The sequence below is a fragment of the Seriola aureovittata genome, chromosome 4 (genome assembly GCF_021018895.1).
Source record: "Seriola aureovittata isolate HTS-2021-v1 ecotype China chromosome 4, ASM2101889v1, whole genome shotgun sequence".
Lineage (NCBI taxonomy): Eukaryota > Metazoa > Chordata > Actinopteri > Carangiformes > Carangidae > Seriola > Seriola aureovittata.
Genome location: NC_079367.1, coordinates 9,120,390 through 9,148,164, shown reverse-complemented (window position 1 = coordinate 9,148,164; position 27,775 = coordinate 9,120,390). Strand labels below are relative to the sequence as shown.

The following is a 27,775-nucleotide window of genomic DNA, read 5'->3' as shown; positions in this document are numbered from 1 at the left end:
GAGTATGACACTTCAAGGGAACTATATCCCAATTTAGAGTTGACTTCATGGTTACATCAGTTGTTCTGATCGCATTGTGGTGGCAGGAAAAGTGGAAACAACTAGTGTGAAACAGGTGAGATCCCCAGAATAGCAAGAAAAAAAAAGTATGTTTATTGTGCTGTCGGATGTCACAATTGGAAAACAAAAAAAGACGACATTGATCTTTATATACCGTTGCCGAACACGCCCTTTGGGGCTAAACGCAGACGTTTATGTTCATAAGCCATTAAATGGACAGACTGGACTGATGAAATCGCCACTGTTTATCACACACAAAGGCAAAATCAATGATGTAGTTAATGATGATAACTTAATAACAGCCGCAACCACAATGATGGCATTCTCGGTAGGCTATTTCATTAGCGACATTAGCATTTAAGCAGAAGTAGCATGTAAACAAACCGAATTGCTCATAGACACTTTGGCTTTGACATCAGGCAGTACATATGCAAGCATTTAATGAATGAATGGGGAATATAGTAATATTATATCTGCTTTACTTGCAAAGTTACAAAGTTAGCTAAGCTAAGACCACATGATATCATTAGCGTTACAAAGTAATCAGTGAGGGTGACTTAAGGGGAAGTGTCCATGGTTCCAGAATGTCCAGATTTTGCTCAGGCATTGTTCACTTATTCTCGTCTTTAACTTTATCTTCTGCTGGAAAACCATTCAAATGTTTGGAGAAGACATCCAGTTGATCCATATACCTTGTATATTGTTTTAAAGTGACACCTGATACCGCTGTCACTTTCTGTCACTAGTTCAGCTCCACCCACAATACACGTCAACACTGTTTACAAAACTTTTTATGAACTTAGGTTCTATTTTAACCTGGACCTTTACTTCTAGTTATAACTTTTAACAGACAGAGCTCATTCTTTAGTTTTCTCCTGTGTAAATACTTTTAGCAATTTTAAGCTCCCCTTACACTTACTGCAATGCTATAATTACTGTTTTTATTAAGTGTTATTAATATTGCTTAATGTGATACAGTGCTTCTGTGTGTTCAACTTGTTCCTCTTCTTCTTCGTCTTCTTGTGAAGTGACCTTTATGCACTCCATACCAAATGACTCAGGACTGCTGAGGTGCAGCCATCTGGGATTGTCCTCAGGGTTCCATGAGTGACACAAAATCTCTGTAGAAATTTGGTTGCTTAGCGCAAGTAACCTCCTACTGAAAACTGTGAACCACCCCTCTCATATTTCCGAAGATAATTTTATGATTTGCCATTTGATATCAGCTTGGGAATTATGGGTTAGGCAAAAGAGAGTTTCTGGGGGGTTAGTGTTAGTTTTCTTACTCTTTTTTCTTCTCCACTCCTGCCCACCTCGCTCCCGCTTGGAAGCTCCAGAGGAGCAGATGGCTTGGCATCACCCTGACAGCCCAGTGTCAGCCTGTCTCTTTGGTTTGTCATCCAATCCAAGACGAGCTGTTAGCCCTGAATAAACACAGAAAGTGGCACACCAAAATTAGGCATTAACAATCTGAGGGCACTATTGAACTGGAATATGAAAACCCACCAAGATGAGCCTCAATCAGGAAACAGGTTCGCACAGCAGGACTCTCCCTCGAGGGACAGAGACCATTAAAATGTGACAGAGAAAACAAACACATTTGCTTTGCACAGTTGGTGTGAAATGCCTTTATTTATTTTATATCAGCTCTAGGTGAGCCCAGGATGTGCAGAGTTTTCTCTGTGATAATTTCAATTTTCTTCCTCGAGAATGCCAAAAGAAAAGCAGCAGGCTGTTCACAGAAGTGTAGGTACCAAGAGCAGAGGGGCCACATCAGCCAGTGCAGAGCTGTTTCATTTTTCTGTTAACTTATAGACACTAAGATAACCTGCCAACATCTATCAAGTCTCTTTGTACAAATGTACTTTACCTGCAGCTGCACCAGGATCCTCTCTAATGACACCACACATCTATTCTGTTTTTGATCTCTCTAATCAAAATAACCTCAAACTGTTTTCCTCAAAACAGATTTGGTAAACACTGCTTTTTCATCTATGTCCTTCAGCCTAGAGTAGACCGAAGCTGCATGAGGCACTGACAGACACACTTATGGTCTAGCATATGCTGTGTGCACAGACAGTAGCCATTATCTCTCCCCTGTGCTTCCCAACAGGGCTGGCACTTCCTGACTTTGGTATGTTCACATGAGTTAGTGCTAAGTCACACTCTTGTGAACTCATTCATTCATCCAGTCGTTCACCCGAGACCTTGGGGAAATGGAGAGAAAGGAAAAGATAAGCAACCTTTTGTTTTACAATGCAAAGAGTTGCTGTTGAGCTCTGTTCTTAAGGTCCTACACAGCTCAGTCTAGCTCCTTGTCCAAGACTGTCTCCTACAAACATTTACACACAGCTCCTTTGCAAAAGCAAATACGTTTTGGGAAATGTAATCTTGAGTGGATACATTAAGGGTATGAGGTTATGTGTTTAAATAACATACTTTGCCACAAGTCACAAATACATTGATATTGACCATATCAGTATTAGTTCATAGACAATGTGTTTGTTTTCCGCCAAAATATCCGATCTTGTAGTGCATTATAGACTTGTAGGGACTTTATGGTTATGTTTACTCACTCACAGCAGGTTAAGGAAAGATCCTGATCTGGTTTAAAAGCAAAATGCTTTTGTTTAAACATAACTACAGAGGGGATTATGGATGCATACACTCTGGTGTGGTAATTGTGCGACAGCCGCCATCCACCCCAGCCACCTCCTGATGACTCTGCAGCTGCCCTTTAATAATAATCATTCATTCAAAACAACAACAGCACCACCAACAACAGCAAAAAACAAAAAAAACAAAAAACATTACAGTTGAATTACGTTGCCACCTCAGCATAACTTGGAAACAAGTTAAATGTGATTCGTAGGAGACAGGGTTGCTCTCTCAGACTTTATGTCTATTATTGTTTTCAAGTATGTGTCCACTTATGCTTGTGTATACAATGGAGTTTAGTCTTCTTTTATTTTCTGTACTCAGGTGATCTTGAACTCAATGTGACTTCCTGATTAAATAGAGTATAAATAAAAAATGGTCATGAAGAAATAAAAAAGACTTCCAATAAGTGCCTCTCACCAATGAAATGAAATTTAGTTTCATAATTGCAGGGTGGATAATGATTTGTTTCAAGATTCGGTCAGAGACAATGGCAAAAGGACTTAATATGGTCAGTAATGTATTTTGGGCCTAAACCACAGAGCAATTCTATGACGCACTAAAACTGCAGAGACCTGAAAATGAACATGACATTTTTAGTTCCTCTTGTTGGGGCCCCAACAGCAGCATTCTGAATGGATGGAAACTGCTGAAGAGATTTTTGTTTTTGTTTTTCGGGCAAAGAAAATTTTACTCGAAATAATAATGTTTTGGGTCTTAACAGGGTGTAATGAGTCACCTTATTCTTACTCTGACTTTATAATGATAATAAGATACATTTGTTATTGCCTTGATTTTTGAAGACAAGACTTGAAATGATTTCCAAAAATTACACGATTACAGAGAGCTATTAACAATTTACATCAGTCATATGTCATACACATTGTCCTCAGACATCTTCAAACACAGAAGCTGCTATATAGTGACGTAATCTGAAGTATAACAAGAAATTAATTAGACGACAAAGCCTCTGACAGCAGTGCTGTGTTTTGTCATCTTTATCAGTATTTACCCGTGTTTCCATCATGCATCAGTGTCAGTTTTTAAGCAGCATGTGTGCTATAAAAAAATATGTCTTTCTAACAGCTTCTACAGTGTTTGCGTTTTACACGTGCTTCATGTCGAGCGTGATCGCCTGTCAACATGTCAATCAAGACGCAGACCCAAGGTTCAGTTGGTGCAGGTGTGAGGTGCACTAAACATATGGATGCATTTAAGCATTTTGTGAAAATAGCAGGAAATATATAATTAGCGATGTTGAGGCTTGTAACTTTATGTAACAGCCATGAGTGTAGGAAGAGTTGTTATAGTTATAGCTGCTATAGGTTGTTGCAGAAGAATATATAAACAGGGGTAAAACATCCGGTAGTGAGTGATGATGCATGTTATATGTACACACACAGGTGCATTTATAAAGTATTTATTCTTTTTAAAGCTGTGTGGCACCTTCTGCCTGTAAAGCCAATTGTTTTTTGTTTGTTTGTTTGTATATATATTTTTTTATATTGCTGAATCCTACTATGGACTTGTGGAGGTGAGGAGACAAAACAAACACTGTATAGAGAAAATACTGGCAGCTGCTGATGCTGAGGACAGATGAGAAAGATTTAGTTTAAGTTTAAGATACACGTGCACGTATGCGGTCATGCACATGCACATAGGCTATCTGGGGCAGCTCCCCCTACTGGAAATATGATCTGCTCACATGCTAACAGCACAGTGTAAAATCATCAATCATAATGAATGACACAATAATGAATATAAATATGTGTTACAACAGTTACTCTACATAGTTTGTAGAGATGAAATATACTGCATCATCATAATTTGTATAACTTTATATCACTACAAAACACTATAGAGTCTACTGCCTGCAAAGAGCAGCACTCACCACAAAACTGAATATAATATATTTTATACGGTCCTGAAAGGTTACCCGTCACCCATTCAAATGCTTTATGACCCCTTTCAGATTAAGTACCAGGTAAAGCCACCAATAACCATGCCCTCTTTGGTTACTGTGAGAGGAAACATTTTGAAATCTAAGAGCAAACACACTTCATCTTTTTTCTCCCATTAGATATTCGACCGACCTGGTCTTGTTTATCTCCATGCGCCTTTGCCTTTTTATTGTCAGTGTAAAACTGTGTAAATCAGCCTGGTAATAAATCATCTGCAACTTTACAAAAAAAACTAAAAAACTAACAATGCAGTATCTTGTTTTCCATATTGCAATCCTATTAAAAATCCACTTAATTCCATGTCTATTTTTGCTATGTTCTCTTTCTGTGAATAATAGTGAATAATGAAGGAAATGTGCATACAAGTAGCAAGTATTTTCATTAGATATGCACACCATTCACAGTACACAGGTTAAGTTTAATTTTGCATCTAAAACACTGGAAATATTAAAAACCAGCAGCCTAGTGTTAAATATTCTGAAGTTGCCGATGACAGCTACACAACCTGAAAATCATCGGCTTTACAATTAGCTTAAATTAAACTCAAGGAAGGAGCACACCTCCTGAAAACTGAATGCAATTATCATTTCTGATTAACATTTTTCATACGCAGCTTGTGATTACAAGTGCACTCTAGCTGATTTTGTATATGAATATGTCTTTGCTTTTTATGATAAAATAGCCAAAGTGCTAAAAAAAACAAAAAAAGTACCAGAATTAATGTGAGACTATTAAGCATCAACACATTGACTTTGTGCAGCAGTTGTGAGTCATGATTAGAGCGGACTGTTTCCTGATTAATAATCTCTCTGTATCATGTTGTGTGCCATGCATGCATATTTGAACTTTTTCTGCTGAAAACTGAACACAACACGACTGTAAAGATTGCAAAAACAAAGGAGTGTTGGCACAATGTGTGTACGTGTGATTAATTAAGTGTGTGAGAAACAAAGAGAAATGTGGCAAACAGAGATTAGAGAAAGAAAGAGGAGACAGAGAGGAAGGAAGGGAGCTATAGAACAATCATATTAGGGAATTGGGGGTGCGTCAGTGTTGCTACGTGAAATGAGGTGCCCCACTACAGGTTGGTTCCAGGCAGTGAAATGATAGATGAAAAGGGGAAACAACAGTAGTCAATTATAGCAGTGCATGATTAACCTAAACTAATTAAGACCTCTGGGTAATGGAGGAAAAGGAAACAGTAGCCATCCTTTCCCTTTTACAGTCTGAAGTCCCAGTGCAGAATCTGTGCTGAGGCCGCCTTTGTTCTCAGTGTCCCAGTCCTCAACCCAGCTGAACGCCTGCCATCTCTACTGTAACGCTCCCTCTCCCGTCTCTCTACAACTTACAGTATGTTTCAGTCTCTATGTGTATGCGTATCACTGTGCGTCTTTGAATTACTGAATTGGATGGGGGATGATGCTGCTGTCCACAACCTTAAAGGAACAGTTCATCATTTTGGGGGTTACTGAAATTAAAATAAATAAATAAATAAATAAAAAATAAATATTCACTCTCTCACCCAAGAGTTATCTGAAAAGCTTGATGCCACATCTGTAAAGCTAGAGCCAGCAGCTAGTCAGCTTAATTTAGCACAAAGAATGGAGACGCGGACAGATAGCAGATAGCCCGGTTCTGTCCAATGATAACAAAACAAGTAGCAGCAAGGAAGTAGCAGTATATTCCTGGACTCTTGGTAAGTCTTCGTTTTTTCCTATAGGTCAAACAAATAAGATATAAAGTGTTATTTAAGCCCCTTTTACACTGGTCCAAAAACAAGCCAAGACCCGCTAATATTGGGCGTTTGTCTGCAATGGAAAAATCAGCATTCACTCCCGGCTCAAATGACTTTGCTGTAGTTGCAGGTATTTATCTGCTCCGGCTCAAAACAGACAGACGTGATACCTGTTACACCAGAAACACAGCGGCTACACCGAACTCAGGGATAAAAGAGTGAGCTGCAGGCCGCAAGTTTTAAACAACGCACAATCACACAACCAAGCGTCTCACACAGAGGCTCCAACACTTTCAGGAGCATCAACCCGGGGATGAGATGCAACAAATCTGTTTTACCAGTCTGCACACCAGCTAGCAGCTCACTCTTTCTCCCATGCTTCTGCATCTGTGTTTGTGTGTGTGCTCTCTGTAACTGCATGTGATGAAATTACTCCCTGCAGTTGTGTGTCCTCTCTGAACAGAGGCAAACTCGGCTGGCAGTGCAAAAGGAGTCAAACACTTTTTTTGGCGTGTTTATCCAGATTTGAAAAATCCACTTAGACCTGCTAATTTCGGTGTAAAAAGGGTATTAGTGAGTTTAAGGGGTGGTGGCTAGTGTATATTTAGCATACCGATAACACTTCACATTTCCACAAGAAAGCAAATAAGTGTATTTCCCAAAATGCTGAACGATTGCTTTAACTTATATCAGTGACAGCGGGGTAAATTGAACATTATGGCCTGCAGAGCTCTGGATTCATAACTCTGGAAAACAAAATCTTGACTTCATTGTTAACAAAATCTTTCACAAGTCAACAAAACCTTAATCAAACCTTATAACGTTTTATTTTCTCACTTTGAGGAATTAAGTGTAAATTTTTAACAAACGCAGCTAAAGCAGTAGCATGTACATAAGCAGACCAATTTGTACATGTATTTGAGAGACACACAGATGATTTTTGTGACAGCTATCACTTCAGCAATGTCAATCACAAAATCAAAAGAGTGGCTGTGACAATGACACCCATGAGAAAAAGCTGCTGTACCGTATCACAAGAAAACACATAAATCAAACATCATCTCACTCTGTTCTGCATATATTTTTACCCATTTTCTGGCGCATGAATACACTACAACACACTGGCATGCTGATTTTAAATGAATTGGAGTGTCGGTGGAAGAAACAGATGAAGGGGAAACCACTCTTAAAATTTCTGTCATACTTGGACTGACTACTCTATAAGGCGAGGGGAATGAAGCATCTTGTCATGCTAATTGCACTGCTGCACTTTTACGCTACTTCACCATGATGACAACTTCTCCTGCTGGGTATCAGCCGAAGAATGTCGATGGTACAAGTACAAAGGCTTGTCGCAAAGCGAGATGAGAGGGAAAAAAACTACATGCCTCTTGGTCCACTGCTTACTCGATGGATCATGGGACATTCAGAGGCAGACAAGCGTCACAACAGACAAATATATTTGCATCAACTAAGCAAAATAAGAAACCAGGGACCTTGGGAAGATTCCCTCGTCTTTGTGAATTTGGAAAACAAAATCACGTCTAATTATTTTAGTTCATAATATATCTGCTGGAGGAGCAGTGAGTTAACGCTCAGTGGTTGATTGGCTGGTTTTGTTTCTAGGAGATATTCTCCTTAATAATATACTAGTGGGTGGATGTGGATCAATGCAGGTTTCTCTTTAATCAGGCTACATTAATAGTCTACGTAAACCGTCTTGCAGGTGACCTGGATCCACACAGCTTTGAAGTTGTCAGTGATCTTCACTAGTCATCAATTTGTAAGAGTTCATCATTTAGAAAACTCCCCTTGCTCCATCTCTTTGCACCCTGGGAATTGGAAGAGGCTTTTTCCCCGACTCTGCTTTGGGTATGCACGGTGCTGCTTATGAGCCTGCAGGAAGCAAACTGCTTGCATCAGGCAAACTGTTTGGAATTTCTTAATCTGTTTTCTCAGGTTACATATACCACATACACACACACACATAAATATATATATATACAGCATATACATATATTACACTCAACCTCACCTTAACCTGCCTCACAAGTCAATATCAAATAAAATGTCCAACATTTTAATTAAAGATAGAGTTATACTTCTGCCCCTTGAAACTCCTATGAGGAGTTCTGTGGAAAATACTTCCATCTTCAACTCTATGAACTCAGGTCTCTGTCACTGAACACAATTTTTGTCACACTGTAACACTGTTTCTGTCACTCAAACTGTGGTGAAAAGTAAAGCCTAGACAGGAAATCACCACATCTCCACTAATGATAGGGATTCTCTGACATTACATTATCTAAGCTGATTTTATTCCCCCAAAAAGCCTGTCTCGCACTGAGCTCTCCTTTGACTTTCCTAATGAACTAACTTCCTATTCAGGTTGAGTCTGCTCCAAATGCCACCTTTTCCGCCATCTAATGTCACATTTCCATGTTCAAACGTCGATGTCTAGAATTCGGTTTTTACATGGTAATAGCCTGTGAGGACTAATTAAAGAGAGGCCAGATGTCACAATGTATTGTTATGCATCAAATGCTCTAACCCTTGATATTAGAATTAGTGAGGATGAGATCAGAATTTAAATAATAGATTTGACATTAACTCAGCAGTGATGTTATTATCGAATCAAATTTAGTACAATTTGGGCATTTTTCCTCAAATTATTACATACAAGACACACACAAGGAAAGAGAGCCATTGTGCATTATATATATTTATATCCACTGGTATAGCTGATCCTGCTCATATTGATGTCTTTACGGTAGCTCACAGTGCACATTAATCTGCAAGTAATTCACTGTCTCTCAGTAATAAACCAGGTCCAGCAGTAACATGTTCAGTGCGTTTTGATCTAATCACAATTCAGTCTGGCAGCAGTAGATTTCAAGAGGAGTTTGGTGTCTATGTGTTTCTGAGTTGGTCAGTGTAAAAATGTAAGACTATGCTAAAAATAGATGGGCTCCATATTGATTTTTTTTCTACATGTCTGAAAGACACAACTGTAACCAGGATTAAGGATTTTGTTGATTATTGCATGCAATCCTATACTTGAGGGTAAAAAGTCCAGTTCAGTTCTGTGGCTTCATACGGCTGATATAACTACTCAATAAATGTTGTTCTTTCAGGTTAAAGAGCAGGTTCAACAAGGAGCATGCAAGGACACAGTTTTACTCAAAACTGACCAATATACAACTTTTGCAACTCATGCCAATGAACACCATAGACTGTGAATAACGTAGCATACAGACTGCAAAATGGTGAAAAAATGATAAAGTTTGGAACAGTTTCTATTTATTGTTTAAAAAATACCACAAGACTAAAGATCATCATTTCAAATATAATGTCAAATAACAATAAATAAGAAATATGATTAATTTGGTTTAATGGTTTCAAGATGTCACATAAGAAAAAATATGGTAATTTACTTTTGACCAGAAATACAACGGTTCAAATGCCTTGAATACAACACAGCAGCATTCCGTGGAAACAGACTATAATCAAACCACCATTGGCCTGAGTTCTTCAACTTAAAAAAAAAAAAAAAAAAAAAAGACTACTTGAGGTTTCTTTGTAAAAGTTAAAATAAGTTTGTTTGGGAATGACCTTACATTTAATGAAGTGGCTTGTGAATCATTTACTAAGCATATGTGTTGATACCTAGGACCTGGTGAAAAAGAAACGATTCTCTTTTATTCTCACTAAGTACTTCATTAATTAGATATGCTGTTCAGGGCGGCAGTTTAGTCCCAAAGATAAGGCACAAAGATGACAAAAAGTACAATGTGCAGAGTTAAGCTTCATCTAGGCAACAGATCAAAGGAACTTACAGTTTTTATGTGTTAGTGTATTTATTCTTTCATGTATTTATTATTATTTATTTATTTTTTGTTTTGTTTGTCTAGCCAGTTGTTATTAGGGTCATGGTTGCCTCTGGTTGAGACTTCCACTAGGTCTCAAATAATGTATTTTTTAGAGGCACACTGTGGGGTGATGCTGAACAATATTCCAGGGGCTGTATAGATCAAATCTGGCAACCAGAAGCTCCTGTCATGACCAATTAGAAATGCTTTGTGACTCAAAAACTTGCTCACAGGCATGAAGCAGCTGTACCTGTGGCCATTGTCAGTCACCGGACCAAACAGCACCGGTTAACCCTGTGTGGAAAGGGATGATTTGCAGCACAGTACAACAGCAGCTCCAAAGATGAATTTCATGAATATTTTACAACGCCTTCATTATGGGTGCATGTAATTACTGCCTTCCCCATAATGCTCGACTAGGTCTCAACGAGAACAAGTGAAGTGGGGAGCATGGAAGGTTTGAATTCCCCCCCCCCCCCCCCAACAAAAACAAATTACTGTAATGGTTTAAAACTCATTTAAGTACTTTGATCACTAACTGATGCATGTACTGATACTTTCTAATTCACTTCTGACTGAACACTGCTGCTTTATTAAGCCTCTTGAAAATTCAACTCAGTGAAGTGGTACTGCTGCTCCTTCAAAGCTATGTGGAATTTGATTTTTCAGATTCTGTTTTTCTTCTCACTTCAATGAGCTCTTAGTTTGCCTGTGGTGACACGACTACAAGGAAGACTTGGGGATTATTTTCTGTGCCTGGTTTGTACCCGCTGGAAGTTTATGAACTCAAGAAGAGATAAATAACTCATCAGAAAATGTTTGAGGTCCACTTTCACAACACAATTGTATCTCACCCTCAATGCCCGCATTATGTAGGCAAATACAGTAGTTAGATATCACAAAATAAACTGGGATCACCTACTGTACTGAATGTTGGCATTGTAAACAGATAATAATAATATTCACAACTCAGTTTTTTTTCTTTTTATCTAGTTACCACACCTTAATGGTGACAAAACAAAGCAAAAATGATGGAAATTAATTTGGTAACAATAATAACAATAAAAATAATAATAATAATTCATTGAATTGAGTTGAATTTAGTGACCTCACAGCCCCTCTTGTTAGAGCACAGAACAGCTCAGCGCTAGCACCAGAAGTGTATCAGGGAAGTGTGAGGAGTGTATTGCATCTCATACAATACACACAATAGTGCATTACTATGCCCAAAATGCAAAAGACACACCACACAGCCATAATATATATCACCCAGAATATCCCGATGTATCACAGGTTCTCACAGCGGCACCACAGAATGAGCACTGCAGCGAAAGGAAACTGAGTTTTCCGTGGGGGGGGCAGCAGGTGCTGCGTGAGTTGGGAGATTAACGTGAGGAGTTCAGTGTCTTTATTGTACTGAGGTAAAAGGTGTTGTTAAAGTGTTTTGTGTCTGTGGCCAGTGATTTGTACTGCAGAACCTTGCAAATAATAAAAAAAAAAGAAGAAATACAGAATGCCCCCCCAGCCCTCTACAATCCTTCATTTCTCATATCCACAACATGACCTACAGTTGGTGCATTTAGAGTGTTGTTTGTTTCCTAAGATGAAAACATACAATGTTGCCTTCCTGACACCGCATCACCATAACAAGCTGTCCAATTCAAATCTCCATGTGTATTTTACCTCATGGATGTTTGTTTAATTAAACCCACCTGATCTGGCATGTTTTATTTATTTCTAATCATTTAGTGACATTATGTGTGTAATTTCCTGGACGGTTAATACGAGCACTGCTGTTATGATATTATAGCCAAACTAATCTGGGGCCTAATTTCTGCATCTGGCATTTCTATTAGGTGTTTGCTTTCAAATAAATTGCCCCTTAAAAGATCAAACCTGCCAGACAGACTTTCCCATCATTTCATTTCTAAAAGGAAGCCTCCAGTGTGCTTCCAGTATGAATATTTTTAAATGGCCACTGAGTGTGTTCCTCTGATCTATCCTGATGAGTTTTAAAAATGTACACAAACTTGCTGCTCTTCAGTATATTCTGAAGGGTATCTGGCCTGTAAAAGCTTTAGAATTGTTTATTAGGTTTCACTGTTTGTCAAATAGCTAGTTATCGAACCAAACTGTAAACAATAAACATAATTTGCACTCACTATTCAAAGTGTGTTGGTTTTCTGTGTCCATTGTGTTTTGTGTTTTCTGTCACCAATCTCTGACCCATGCTTTTTTAAACAGTTCTGTAAAGGAGCCTATTAGCAGAACCTTGGCATGATGCAGCCATGTGTTTTTAGTGCATAATAGCTTCATGCACCAGATTAATAGATCAACCAGGCTTTCATTACTCATTTGCAGGTTGTTGTTTTTTTTGTTTTTGTTTTTTTTCCTGAAGCACAGTACACTAAGAAAAAGAGAAGGCGCTAGTCTTAAGGTACTGTACACTAGCTGCTGACATATCAACCCACCAAATTAAACCAGCCTACCTGTTATGCTCCTTCCGTTGTTCTGCAGTCTAATAAAGCAATTGCACCTTGAGCAAAAATCAAAAGTTGCTCTCAGTCTCGCAAGGTTAATTGGATAATTTATAACAAGCCTGTTGCAAAGCCACCTCTGCTGCATGGCAGTTCAGCTGAGGTAGTAGTGGATGTACAGGTATGCACACACACACACACACACACACACACACACACACATACTCACACACATTTACTGAGCACACACAGCGCAAGTTTGGCATGACCCTTATCAGAGTCTGGCAGTCTAATTACAGCTCAGGCAGTGGGAATCCATTGATTTGAAGATAAATGTTAGTACACCTGTGAACTGAATCCATTATGATCTTTATCTTAATGGCTCTGGGAAAATGCTTCATTAAGGTTCATTACAATAATGTGAGGCATTAAGCATTAATTAGTTTACCATTGTGGATTGTCAGATTTACTTTTAGACCAAAACAAAATGCTTTGTATTTCAATAGGCAGGAAGAGAGTAAAGCTGCTGTCTATATCAAACACCTCGATCCATACAATATATTTTTTTTAACCCCACATCAAGCACCAGATGGCCTGCAGACCAGGACAACTGCAGCAAAATACAATAAATCGTCTTTTCATTTTTAACTTTTTATTTTTCTATCATTGTGTTAACAATTGGACAGATGACAGGGAGGAGCTAAGAGTGATTTCCAAATACTGTATGACCCAGATCTGCCAGGTAATGTATATCTAGAACCACTGCTGACACCATCTGAAGGGAATGGTCCTTGGACTATAATGAGCTGTGAAATTACATTATGAATAGGGAAGCCAGGGCTCCAGTCTGCCCAGTTCTTCCCTGCTAACTTGAGAAACCGAGCAGAGGACACTGAGGATGAGGACAACGTCTTAAATTCTGATGACTGAGTAAAGAGATGTGGTGCAGGAGGCTCTCTGAGATTTGAATGCTGAGAGCGACATTATCATGATGGCTAGAATGGTGAATGTTATGGAGCAGAGTTATTTTAGGAGTGGGAGCACTGGAAGAGAGGTAATGGCAGAAAAATGATTGACATCTCGCAGGGCGCACTCTGCCTCCTTTGGAAAGAAGGATTTTTGGTCGATGAAAAATTGGCTTGGATTTACATCACCTTTATTATTTTACCCAGCAAGGAGAAGTTGCAAGCAACATAGCAAGTTTGTAACTGTTGCAGCACAGTTTCAGTAAGCAGATGGCAAGTTTCAAGGCAGAAGATGCAGCAGAACCTTCTCCAAAATGACAATTTGTCCACACTTACACTGGGAAGACCATCCTTGAACTCAGCTGATGGGGTCCAGGGTATTTTTGTAAAACGTAATTATTATTATTTATTTACTGTTGTCTGGAAGCTCTACCTACCCATGGCTAAAAAAAAGAAAAATAAATAAGAAAATTGTCAGATCAATGAATTTGGAGCAGTGTGCGGTGCCCCTTCACAAAAACATTAATTGACTAATGCTTCATCAACTACAAACTATTTAGCTGGTCACTCATTGGATTATTAACAAGGAGTGAACCAAAACTAATCATGAAAAAAAAACACATTGATTTCAATTTATTATCCATTGTACTGGATTATTGATAAATTGCTCATGTACTTGATTTGTGAGATCAAGTCATAAAACCTAAACCTTCTCATAGTATGCACGAGCAGTTCAGGAGTTAAAAATGCCAATAAACTCTAAATATAATAAAAACAGATCTGCACAGGAAGTGATATATTTCAAACTTGTCTTTTCACGAATGATAATCAGCAGTAACACATTTGACTGTTGAACATCAGCTGTACATCAGTGATGGTGGACGTGTTGTCAAGACACCCACATCATCCACATGCCACTGTTGCAAATTGTAAATTTAAAGGTTATCTGCCAGTTCAAATGTGTCCTGTGCAATTTTCATGTTTGTGAACAAATGTTATGTCCACATTCAGTGTTACTCACCAAAACATATTGTATTCATTCCTGAGGTCTAACAAAAGTGTTGAGTCAATTCCCTCCCTCATAAAACATTTGCAAAGCTTTTTAAAACGTGGTTTAAAGGCTGCATTGTTTACTCGTCAGCGCTCTTCTTCCCTGCTTTTGCTGGAGCATTGCCATATTTCTGTTAATCAGCAGAATAGCATGAAACCAGTGGCTGAATGTGAATGATGTTGCTCAAGCATGTGCATATATTTAGGTCGATCACAATTCAAAATATTAAACCTGTCAGTTTTGAATGAACTTGTTAGGGTCAATGTAAGAGGGAGGAATTTTAGCAGTATTGCTACAGTAGGCCCATTGTCATTCACTCAACACTTTAAAACAGTGCAATTGAATCTACCTCTGCTTTTTTTTTTTTTTTCCTAGAAGGCACTGTTAACATCCCGGCAGGACTACAATAACAATATATCAAAAAACAGAGAGACATCAGGGAATAAACAGTAAACAGTCAATGAAAAGAAAAGGAGAAGAGACGAGAATTCCTTTCACACCCAATTGATTTCTTCCAAAAGATAAGACGTAATGGTGATGGTGTTTTTTGATACTGTTCACAAAAATCCTACATTCATTCAGCTGCCAAAGTCAAAGTAAATAGCTCAGCCGGCCCTCCACCAACTACGCTGGAACCAGGCTCTCACTGAGAACAGGTGGAGACCACTGAGGCAGAACACATCTCCCCTGATTCAGGTCATTCCTCGGTTATCCCATACATTTATATACAGAGCGTTCTTTTTTTTTTCCCGTCCTCCTTCACGGCTCTGGCAGTCACACTCGACCCTCCTTTTAACAACTGTAGCATCCCCCGGTCCCTCCTCCCTCCACCTCTCTCTTTGCCTTAGGCCCGTGGGTGGTTCAGATAATTTGCTTAATTTGTTGCCATTCACTCTCAGGACATGGATCAAAGAACTGTTAAATTGCACTGACGTGGCAGCATCTCGGAGTGACTGAGAATGAAAGGAGAGAGGGAGACAGAGAGAGAGTGAGAGGCAGGGGGGGGTGAGAGAGAGAGAGAGAGAGAGAGAGAGAGAGAGAGAGAGAGAGAGGTAAGCCCTCCAGCTAGAGGAGGAGACTTCCAACATCCTCACTGCCACCACTGTGTATGTGTGTGTGGGCGTGTGTGTGTGTGTGAGTGTGTGTATGCACAGTATGTGTGTGCCAAGAGAAGATGAGGATGGAGACACCTACTCTCTCCACTAGCAGGCCAAGTCCTGTTGCTGTGTGGATGCTGCTGATAATGGCTGAAGCCAAGTGAAATAATATGTCAATAGACATTAGAGCACTACTACACTTGGCTGTTTACTGGTATGAACAGAAAACGAGTGGTTATTTATACTGGGGGTTCTATGGGATTAAAATAATGGGGTTAGCCAGTAATGATGTAAACTTTTTGGATCACAGCCTCATTTCCTGATCCCTTCGCAATCCCAACACCCTGAACCAAGACAATTGCAATTTCTACACTCAAACTACTGATCAGCACTTTCTCGTCACTTTTCTGTCCTATTCTCGCTAATTCTAATTAATAAGCCGCATGAAACGTCAACTTACCACAGAGTATGATCATGAAAAAGACCATTAGAATGATGCAATTAGCCAGAGGACTCCGATGAGAGATACATGCAATCAAAGTGTGAAAAAAGGCAGGGAGGCGATGTAGCAGTGGGCTGGGGGAAGGAGAAAAAAGCAGATGCTGCAAAAAAAAAAAAAAAAGATCTTCAAAGAGAGGGACGGGGTTGAAAACCCAGGAGAGGGAGCTGCGGGAGCACTTGTCTTCTTAGGCATAAATGTGACAGAGCTCCTCCTGGACCAAGGAAGACATAGAGAACCAATGAGCAGCAGGGGATAGTCTCTCTTTCTTCATTTATCTCTCCTTTTTTTTTAACTTCCTCTTTACTTGTCTTAAAATGTGCAAGTGGAGGAAAAGCAAAGCATCTGTTGTAATTAAAGTGACAGTGACCTGTCATTGGAGAGCCAGGATGCTGAACTGCATACAGACAACAACTCATGTTTGAATATAGTCTGACAACTTTAGCTGACTAAACTTTGTTGACAACTCTAAAGCTGTTTATTTTGAGAAATATAGTTAATGCAGCCGTTACACCATATCAGACATTAGTTTTCCCAGTGAGACAGTAGATTTCAATCCACAGCTGTCAAGTCTGATAAGTATGAGTTATGTGCCTCTCAGTGAACAATACTATCAGACATTTACAATAGGATGCAACTCTATGTATGTGCTGTACATACAGTGTGAAATCCTGTCTGCCAAAGACATTCTTCATGTGGACCTCAGCACCATGGACAGAGACACAGAAAAGGTATTAAAAGCAAAGCAAGCAAAGCAGATTTAAAGCACACTTTTCAGAATGAAGTGAAAATACACCACCAACTGCCATTCATTAAGCATTTTTCTTGTGAGCAGTGTTTATTAGTCCTCTGTTGTTCATTTGCCATTAAAACAAATTATGAGGCGGACTGATTAATCAGCTAATAACTCAACTTCACTGTAGCAAAATTCCCTACTTTCACTTATCAGCTCCAGCTGGACCATGCATGACTGTTTTTTTGTCATTGGACAAAATTTACATCAGCATTTAAAGAAAAGCGATTGGGTGGCCTGATCTGATTTTAATGCACAACGTCAATCCAAAAACTTGACACTGATTAACAACACATTTATGCAGTTTATTTGTACTATGAGGTATGGTCATAATGGTAATAATGTTTTAGTCTGTTTGTCAGTCTGTCATTTTGACATTAGAGATGCAAGTCAAGCAGTCTCAGTAGATACATATAAACTACTCTGCAATAAAACACTACACACTTATTTGGATATTAAGTAATTAGTGTCAAACACAGGGAAGGACTATTCCTATACATCATTGCATCGATCATGACATGTTTGCATAATATTTAGACATCATTGCAAAACCAAAGATTGCAAGAATAGTGAAAGAGGATTGCCAGTTGATATGCAACTGCTTGATGTTTGCAGATGCTGAAAGTGGCGCTCGTGACTGATAAATTCACCTGCTTACGTATGATCCTGGCAGAGAACGTGTTTACATGCACGCTACTATTCCCTTAATATTTCAATCTCAAGTATAATATTCATGAGCTGCTGCACGTAAATGTCACATCCCATTTTCAGTAACCGGGATAAGCTATAAATATCCCAACAATGTGAGGCATCTTAAAGGTTGTTTTTGTCACTAACTAATATGGCTGAATCTTAACTACTGCACATGTTGTGTGCTTTTTTTTTCTCTAAAATATATATCGTTTGAGATTGCTTCTGATGATGTTTGTCCCTTGGAGGAGGTGGACGGAAACTTGAAAAAAGTGGTGTGACTTCCACAGTCTAGCAGTCACCCTCTTCAGTTCCTGTTCCAGCCACCGCCTGATGAGTCACCTTGGCAAATATTGTGTTTGTTGCTGTTAACTGCCACGCTGCAATTTTTAAAATGACTTTAAAGGGGACTCATCTGTATCTGTGAATTGTGTATGCATGCCCATCTGTGTCTGCACTGGTATTTTGATTTGAATTCTTCAAGTGCCGACTACAATGGCTAAGTTTAACAGAAGACTATTTAAATATGGATAATCAGATCATAACTGAAAGCTGTTGTTCACTGCTTTGTGATCTTTTTTACATGTCGAATGATTTACGAATGTAATGAGAAAGTAAAATATTTAGTATATGAAGGAACGGCCAAAGAGACATTCTTAGTAAACTGATCCGTGTACATTGAAGTGTTGTGTACAGTATGTGTCTACTTACTCAAATACTACTTCCTCAGGCATTATTCTCTAGTCAGGGTTCTTGCTCCAAATTGGCCACAAACAGCCTATAAACATCATATTTCAAATAAAACCTTCACTGGGATATAAGTCAATATCCACAATACTGTGTGCAGGTAAACAGACTCACTATTTCCTCAGAGTCTCACAATGGTGCTACCTGAAACACTTCAGTGAAGCTGGTGTAATCAGTGGCGGAGATGGGGTTGTTGAATGATCACCCAAGACTTGGGACTGTGGATAAATTGATCACTTAGAATAGCTTGTGGAAACTGTAGATAATATTTTCCTATACAATCGAACAGGTGACGAGAAAGGTAGTGGCCCACTGTCCTTTGATTTCAGTTTGCCTGCAGATATCGAACTGGACTGACTGGTAAAAGTTTTATAAAGTCCAAAATCCCACAGCTAAACTATCTGTAGCTGGAGTTTGTTTAAGTGAAAACCTTTAAAAACTACAACTGTGGCTCTTATTGATTTTCTTAAACAGGGTGCATAGCAATGGGTAAAATAGCAAAAGATGACATATTATATACATAATATATATAATAAATATTAACATAATAGTGTTCCTGGTGCTCTGTTTGTCCTTTTCCTCCCCTGTCCTCTCTGTATCTCCGCCCAGGTGCTTCCTGATCAGGCCACATGAAGTGCTCCTGGCCTGGGAATGAAGTGCCTAAAAGCTCTGGTGCCAGTATCAGAAGGGAGAGGCTTCTGGCGTGGGGACTGCCGGTCTTACTGTCTCTCAGCCCGTTTTTTTTTTCCCGTTTTTTTTTTTTTTCTTGTGGCTGTTGTGTTCTAATTTTGTGTCATTCACAGACGTGCTTTAAAGTCCTGGTTGTTTTGTATATTTCTGTCAATAAACTCTACGGACTTGGTTGTTGTTGTTGTTTTCTGTGCTTGGAGGGTGTGGAATAACGATAGATAGCGGCAAGGTCTCACTGATCAATGTCGTTCAGGTCACTGATGAGTACCCACAGAGAAAAGAATACAAGAAAAAATTCAAGTCATTGAATATGAGTTATGGAACGAAGGCCATCAAAAAGAAATGGACATAATACAGTTGCAAGTGTAAATGTGCCTGAAGCAGACAGGGCTCCATGGCTGAGAGGAGACGCTCTGTGTACGCAAATGTTGGCTGTCAGAGGAAACTCACATGACATCTGGGCTTGTGTTTGCCAGATGGCAGTGGGAGGTTCTAAGGTCTGATGAGCCACAAGTTGTGCTTATGACCATCTATCTATCTATCTATCTATCTATCTATCTATCTATCTATCTATCTATCTATCCATCCATGCATCTATCCATCTATCTATCGTATAATATAAAAAGAATCTGAAATATTCAACAGACCGATGCAATAGGATCTTTTGAGTACAAAAGAGCAAGGACGGTTTTTGAATGTGTTGTCTATGTATTCCCCTGATATTTCCACATGCAGTCAGAGAAGAACAGCAGAGTGAATATGAAATAGTGTTTATAGACTTTCTTCCAAGATACAGCCTCATCCTTCCCATGGAAAGGTCCTGCTACCAGACATCAAAACATAGAGGAGTGCACAGTGTGCTGCAATGGAGGCATGTAAAAAATAAAAAAGAGAAAATTAAATGTCTTTTAGTCTTCAAAAAAGAGTGGGATGATTGTAATGTGTATCCTTTTTTGAAAATGGAGTTTTATTTGAAAATGATACACCTATCGCTGTATACTTTAATATTATAAAACATTAATTTGTTGCTTATTTATTCTGCTATCTCAGATGAAATAGCTGAGTTTGGCATTTTCAGTGTGTGCTTTGTATGCCCTTGACATCTGCTTAAAGATTTTTTATGGAACTAAAAGCAAGTGCAGTTGAAAAATCAAACAAGTGAAAAAAAAAAAAAAAAGGCTGCAGATCCATTTAAATCCAACCCTGTATACCTCTGTGTGCATAGAGAGGGCATTTCTGCATCAGTCAAAGCTATTTTGAAATAGGCTGAGAAACTCATATGTGAATATTGATTTCATTTTCTTTTCTTTTTTTATCCCCTTCCCCTGCTGCCAATTACACAGCGCCAGATAATTGCCTGTCGGTTGAAAGGCAGAAGATGGAGATGGAGATACTTTAATATTGTTTGAGGAAAAAAGAGAGTCCGGGGTACTACTGAACTCACTCTCTACCTATCCCTCCCTGTGAGTGCTCCTTTGGAAAATGTCACAGTGAGGAGTTGGTACCTCCAGACGGAGAGTGACAAACAAGCTGGCAGAGTCAGATACAACTGCTGTTGGACAGTTTTTCCTCCCTAAAATTGTTTCAGTCCTGTGAATAATGTATTTAGTGAGTAATAAACAGGAGGAACAGACACACAGGATGCAGCACATTCAGTGTTTTAGATGACTGGCTTGCTCTTCACTGCCAATCAGAGCACTGCATCTCCGGGTACCTCTCAATCCTGAATAGACCAGACACTCTCCCACTTCAATGACAGTGTGTTCAGGAGCTGAAAACTAGCACCTCAGCAGTACATACCAGATTTCTTCTTCAAAAGCTACACAAAATCAGAGGTAAACGTGTTGCACTACATAAAAATAAATATGCAGTGCTGTCAGAAAGTATTAGGACAGTGATATGTTATTCATTGTTCTGGCTCTCTACTCCAGCACACTGGTGAAAAGGAAAAAAACAGGATGTGAAAGGAAACAACGACTGTGAGGTTAAAGTGTGACTTTCAGCTCTAAAGGTGTTTGAGAGTTTTCAGGTTCAGAAGCGGCGTCGTCCTTTTTATACTTTATCAGTTGTAGCTGCAAAATAACACTAAACCATGCGGAGACAGAAAGATTTTCTTGACTGGCCAAAACTGCAGATGCTTAGACACTTGAAGTGTCATACATTCTGTGAGCATAGGTTCGGTGGTAAACATACACAGTCTTGTTATTGTGCCCATCTAACTAGTATGTCTGTATGAAAAAATGAAATAAAATCCCAATGTTCTGTGCTTTGTCCCTTGTGTATATATATATTTTTATATATATATATATATATATATATATATATACACACACATACATGAGTGTTTGTGTGTGTGTGTGTGTGTGTGTGCGTGTGTGTGTGTACCTCTTTGTTCCAGACCCTGCTTGCTGAGTCTGAGTGGCACTAAGGCCTGCCTCCACTCCAGTCAGTTGTGCCTCATGAGGAGAGCAGTTCAGTGCCTTTTGTCTGTGGCCAGTTCAGCTGGTTCTGCCTGCCCATTCTGGCAGTATCTTCTAGGTTCTTTGTTGGCTTCAGCAAAGACAATAAATACTGAGTTTTAAGATCAAAAATCATGAGTGATGTGTTCAGTGTACATGCGTTAATTAAAATGAGTCAGTTTTCCAACACAGAGAAAAACTTTGAAAGTTTTAACATTTCTGACTATTATTCTATTGTCATCCGGAGTAAACCCAACTCATCTGTTACTAAAACAAATCAGGGATTATTTGCAGATTTGATTTACCTCTTCTGTCTAAATCCTAATACGCTTATTCATATCCAAACCTGTGCCTGTGCGGTTTTGACTGCTTTCATAAAAGTGCCATTCATCAAGCCTCAATGGCATCAGTGCTAGCTGCAGATGACAACTGCTGTCAAGATCTGACACTGCCATCACAGCCAGTGGGCCAAGAGGGAGCGGCTTGAGATAACATAAAGCAAGATTGTTTGACGCGAGGAGAGCGACCGGTACTTAGACACTCAATCAGGAGGGGACAGAAGAGCTTGCCAATCTCTAGGGGTCACAAAGCAGCCTCCATCTGTCACCCTGAAGCCCCCAGCCCTCCAATACTCCTCCACGTGCAGACAGAGAGACACTGGAAACCACTAAAGGCAGAGGTACCCTGCAGAGCCAACATAGCAGGAGGAGAGCAACTGCTAATGAGGAGAGTTAAGGCTAGTCAGTCAATCATGGACCTTAAAAGATAGTCAAGGAGCCAAAAGGGGACGAGAAAAGCCAACATTATTAGTTTGACATCAAGCCAAAGAGGAAAAAGGCTTCTTCCACCAGCTCAGTATCGTGCTAATCAAAACCAGAAACACTTTGCAAAGGGAGCTGCACTGGTGAATAGAGAATATGAGCAATTAAAGATAATGGACTGCATTTATACAGTGCTTTTATATATATACTGATATACATACTAAAGATAACAAGACCCCATGCAGAATATATCCATAGATTTACACTTTCAAATATTATTTTAGTGAACTCAGGTGGCTAAATTGAGCCTTCTTTCATGCTTAGGGCTCTTCGCAGGTTTGACACATTTCACAGCATATGGTATAATGTAGTATAATGTAGAGGGAATGGCCTTTCTTCCACAAGAAAGCAAAGTGTACATAATTTACTATGCTCAACTCAGCAAACTTATGAAATAATGATGTGGCGTCTGTTTACGCGAAGGGTCGATTTTATTATTCTGGCACAAATAAGAGAGAAGAAAGCAATCGGCTTGTGTAAGTGGTACATTTAAACAATTTTGTTTGCTTGTCTGCTGTCACTCAAATGGGGGCTATTTAAGATAAATGGGCTTTCAGAGAATTCCCTTGAGCTGAAGCTGCTGAACATAAGGACTTGGAGTGGAAACCTCAGACTGCACTGTTTACATAGAACACACAGCACATCAAATTAGGATCTGTTTAAAAGTTGTTTAATGTGCATATTCACTCTCTGATATTTGCTCACAACAATATTTTCTATCTATTCAAACACATCAGCAATTTGTAATGCTAATCTTGAATTGAATTGTCTCTGTACACACACCATTCTTTCTCTTGTTTTTTTTTTTTTTAGTTTCTTTCCTTGTTGGATAAGCTCAGCCTTTAAACCCAAACCACTGGAGTGTCACTTGTATAACTATATCTGTTGCCACAGTTTTAATTATGGATATCTCAATGTAGCATATCCCAGACGTGCTCGCGACAAAATACAACAGACAACACACAGGGCCAAAGAATGACAGGCAGCACGGCTGCCAGTGCCGCCACAATGGCACGAGGGCTGTAATCTTGTTGTGGAAACGCTGATATGCCTTGAGACACCACATTAGGAGGCCATCCTCGCTTGTCATCAGAGCTTTAATTGCCACGGCCAGGTGCAAACAGTATGTAATCTTGTTTGTCAGCCGCAGAGTTTTATTTTCCAATTTCGTCCTTTTGACAAGCAATTTGGGAATAGAGAGGGATTTGGGAGAGCAGGCGGCCGTGAGCTGGTGGGGTGGAGTCGGATTTGGCGAAGTTGTGAGAGGAGAAAATAGGGGTGTCGAATGTGTGCATGCGTCTGTGTATGTGTGTGTGTGTGTGTGTGTGTGTTGCATGGTGAACAGGGGGTTGGTGGTAGGTGTGTGTGCGCAGTTCCCTCATTACTCCTGTTCAACCTTGTCCCCAGTCCCTTTGTCCTGAGGAATGCCTGGCTCAGTGAGTGCAGAAAATTACCCTCCTGCTCTGTTCCTCAGCCTCATGAATATCACACACACCACACGCGCGTGCGTGCGCACACACACACACACACACACACACACACACACACACACAATACCCTAAGCTCATCGTTAAAATTCTAAGGGATGTGAAATGGGATCATCCGTTTCCAGTTTTTTCATGGCCACCCGCTCTATGCTTTGTCCCTAAACACACCGATAACAATACACAAGCAGTTAAAACAAAAACTATCCGACTGCATCGGGAGCACTGGCAAAATACTCTCCTTTTCATTACCAGCTGAACATATTGAATGTCTTGCACTGCTGTCTCAAGTACTGGAGTTGAACTCTGTCACTGAAGTGTGCAAGCATGCTGTCAGTGAGTGCTGTAGGAAAACTCAAATTCATTGTTAGCTCGTGAACTTAACCTGAGTCTTTGATTGTACATCTGTGCCTGTATTTATGCTGACGTGGCTGTGACTAACAAAGCCAAGTGTGTGCGTGAGTCAGCATGTGTGCGTTTGTGTGTGAGTACAGGTTGACCTCCATCTGACCTCCCTATTACATTTTTGTTACAGGGAGAAGAGCTTGTTTGCCCAGGCTTTTAGTTACATGTCCCTCCAGTGCTGCTTCATACCATCTCCTCAGGGAGCTCTCTGACCCACCAGCAATCTCTATTCATGTATTTGTCAAATAGTTTAGCATAGGCAAAAGCCCTTTTGTGTGGTTAAGGACCTTGGGATGAGGTTTGTTATGACAGGATTTACTGAGTGAGAAAGGAGCTTTTGTGCATGAAGTACTTAGACCACTGCGCTACCTCCGTCTTGATATTTAAATGTGGGTCGCAGCCTTAGGCCAAGCGTGTCAAGTAGGCAGAGGTCAGGTGCAATAAGAAGCTTCTTTCAGAGACCATGCTGATGCAGTTTTACTCCATAAAAGATGAGGAGCAGGTCTACGCCAATGTGAGTGAGGTCATGTGACACTCGGTATAGGGAAGAAAAGAGCAGCGCATCACCTGCCACCGATGTGTTTGTCTCCTGCATGTCCTCACTGACAAGACTCAGCAGCTTTCTCATGTGGATCCCCGTCTGCAACCGAGGGGAACGGAAATTAGTTTCTCAATTTCCCTGTTTGAAAAAAAAAAGAAAAGAAAGTGAATAGGACTAGAAAAAAAATTAGATGGGATTTAAATATATAATTGTGAGAAAGAATGCAAAAGTTCACACACTCCCACTCTGGATCCACAGAGGTGGCACATTAATGCCTGCTAAAGAAAAATGTGTGTGTGTGTGTGTGTGTGTGTGTGTTTGTGAGAGTGTGTCTGTGAGTCATCTTGTGTATAAGAATGAGAGGAAGAAAGAATAGAAGAGAGAGAGAAAGAGAGAGAAGAGGAAATGGTGCCATATTCATTTGAAAACTCTGAAATTCTGAAAACAGAATGAGTATAATGAGTTTTTTAATTAAGTCCCCACTTTATCGTGTTTTACATAGCACAAGCCACCATTAATACCCTCGTAATTAATTGTTTTGGAAACTTTTCACAGTGTCTGGTGATAAAGTTTTAATCAAGCAATGTGGTGTTCTTGCCAAGCCATGTCACCCAGATATTTAATTATTTATAGTTTGGTGATGTTTAATGCATTTTGGCAGTCAAGTAGCTGTGAGAGTACAGACCGACGCCTGTCGTACTTGTAGCAGCCAGGACAGACATCATGCTATATTCCTGATGCATGGGAAGCAAGAGAATGCAGGGATGTCTCACCTGAGGGTAACACGCTACTTTCGCCTGACTGAGTACCTGCTGAGACCCGCAATGAAGAGGGCGAGTGGAAGAGACTGATCAGGCAGCTGTAGACGATGAGAAAAGAAGGCCGTGATGCTTAGGATAAAATACGGTATATTTTCCATGTCAGAACAAACAAGAAAATGCATTTCTCATTCCTGGCATACCTAAGGTGCCTTTCACAGTGAAACGCTAAATCCAAAGTCAGTTTATATTAAAGGTACAGTTCAACATTCAGACCTGTCACTCTGTCTTTGCCTAAGGTTTGGGTTACATCACCGTGTATCCTGAATGAAAAAGGTCTGGATTTTTTTTTTCCCACAGCAACAGAAAGCAAATGATTGAAGTTTAGGATAATTGTGCTTTGAGAGACAGGATTGATTTTTTCCCACCCCTAAACTTATGCTCTTACAATTACACAGCTGGCACTTCACCAGTCCACCTACAGCACCATGTTGGTGCCTCCAACAAATTGCGATGATTATGCTGCTGCCAATTTCACCGCTCCTTTCCTGCTGGTCCTTTGGCTCGCTGCAGGTTTGAGGTGACAGTTCTGTTTTTTCCTACTTACTCAGTGAGGAAGGTCATGGATTTCCTTTCATGTCTTTGCATGCATTTTGATGGTATATGAGAGGCGAGATTACTCAGCTCACTTGTTGGATGCACATATATATATATATATATATATATATATATATATATATATATATATATATTTAAATAAAACTATGCAGTATCAGATCAAAGACTAAAACTTATCATGTGTTATAATAACTGTTATAGTAACTGTGTTATAATAACTTAATGGTGACATTTTCATGGGATTTCTCAACAGAAAACTAAAACTTAAGTCATAAAATCTAATAATACATAAGCACATAATTTATTTAATCTTAACTGTAACTTAACTTTAGAACTGATAACTACTACTACATAAGGACTCTCACCATGGCCTTAAGGTCTTTCTATTATTTTGTCCACCCCATTTATATCAGTGAAAGTAGGCTAGATAACAGAAACACCTCTGTATAATGCAATACAACTACACACACTACATCTTCAAAAACTATCATACAGTTGAATCAACAACAGTCTAAAACAATTTTAATAAAAACTGAACATTATAATCTTTATGAAGGAGGATTTACTGCAGAGCTGTTGTATTAGACTACATCAGTTTTATCTAGATGTTCCTAATAAACTGACAACTGAGTGTATATTAGTAATTATCAGTTGTATGTACAGACTGCAAAGCGCCTGACTGGAATTAATTGGTGGATTTCGGTGCTGTTCTCACCTGTGATGTGATTCACCTGGCAGCCTAAAGATGCCCTTTAGTGTTTATTGCTGCTGTCTGAACACAGTTAATGTTGCTGTTTCCTTCATCATAGTGACTTACTACCCCCTGTACATTTAAACTTACACTACTTCTGCTCCAGCACCCAGAGCTGTCTGCTCCTTTTAGGGACTTTCCCTAATTCAACAATTGTTTACATGCTATTCAGGTGTGCTGGTTACTTTAGCTTAGCAGTTAGCGATAGCCTCCCTCCCTCTCTCTCTCTCGCTCACTCGCTCGCTCGGTGTGTCTTGAACCAACAGGTGAACTTGTGTGTGTTGTTGCTGTAACTTCACTGTAGAGGATTGTGATGTTTTTTACAACTTCAGTGTTGTTTGCTGTCTTACCTTCGACACACGTTCCGCTCGTTCACTGCAGCTTCTCTGTATGTGCTTCTGTGTACACTAATAGGCTTCAGTGTGATAGGCTATTACTCCTGAAGAGTAACCAATCAAATCGTGCTGTGGGCGGGACGTTGCTCCAGACTACAGAGTGGTGACTACAGACCAAAGCCAAAGAAACCATTTTTAAATCAATTTATTTTATCAGTCATGGTTAAAGAAATAATGATAGCGATAATCGGAAAATGCTAAATATCCCTACTTTATAGTTAATTTTTTTAATTTTGGGATGAAGCAGGACG

General features: G+C 39.5%; 1 long non-coding RNA gene across 1 annotated transcript; it reads right to left on the bottom strand.

Annotated features, from left to right (window-relative positions):
- Positions 1-130: 130 nt before the first annotated feature.
- On the bottom strand, positions 131-27,542 carry LOC130167292 (uncharacterized). Its single transcript, XR_008827259.1, has 5 exons — positions 27,480-27,542; positions 25,776-25,861; positions 25,029-25,140; positions 21,678-21,842; positions 131-1,484 (listed from the first exon to the last, which is right to left on the bottom strand). It is a non-coding gene; the product is annotated as an uncharacterized LOC130167292 (long non-coding RNA).
- Positions 27,543-27,775: the final 233 nt, after the last annotated feature.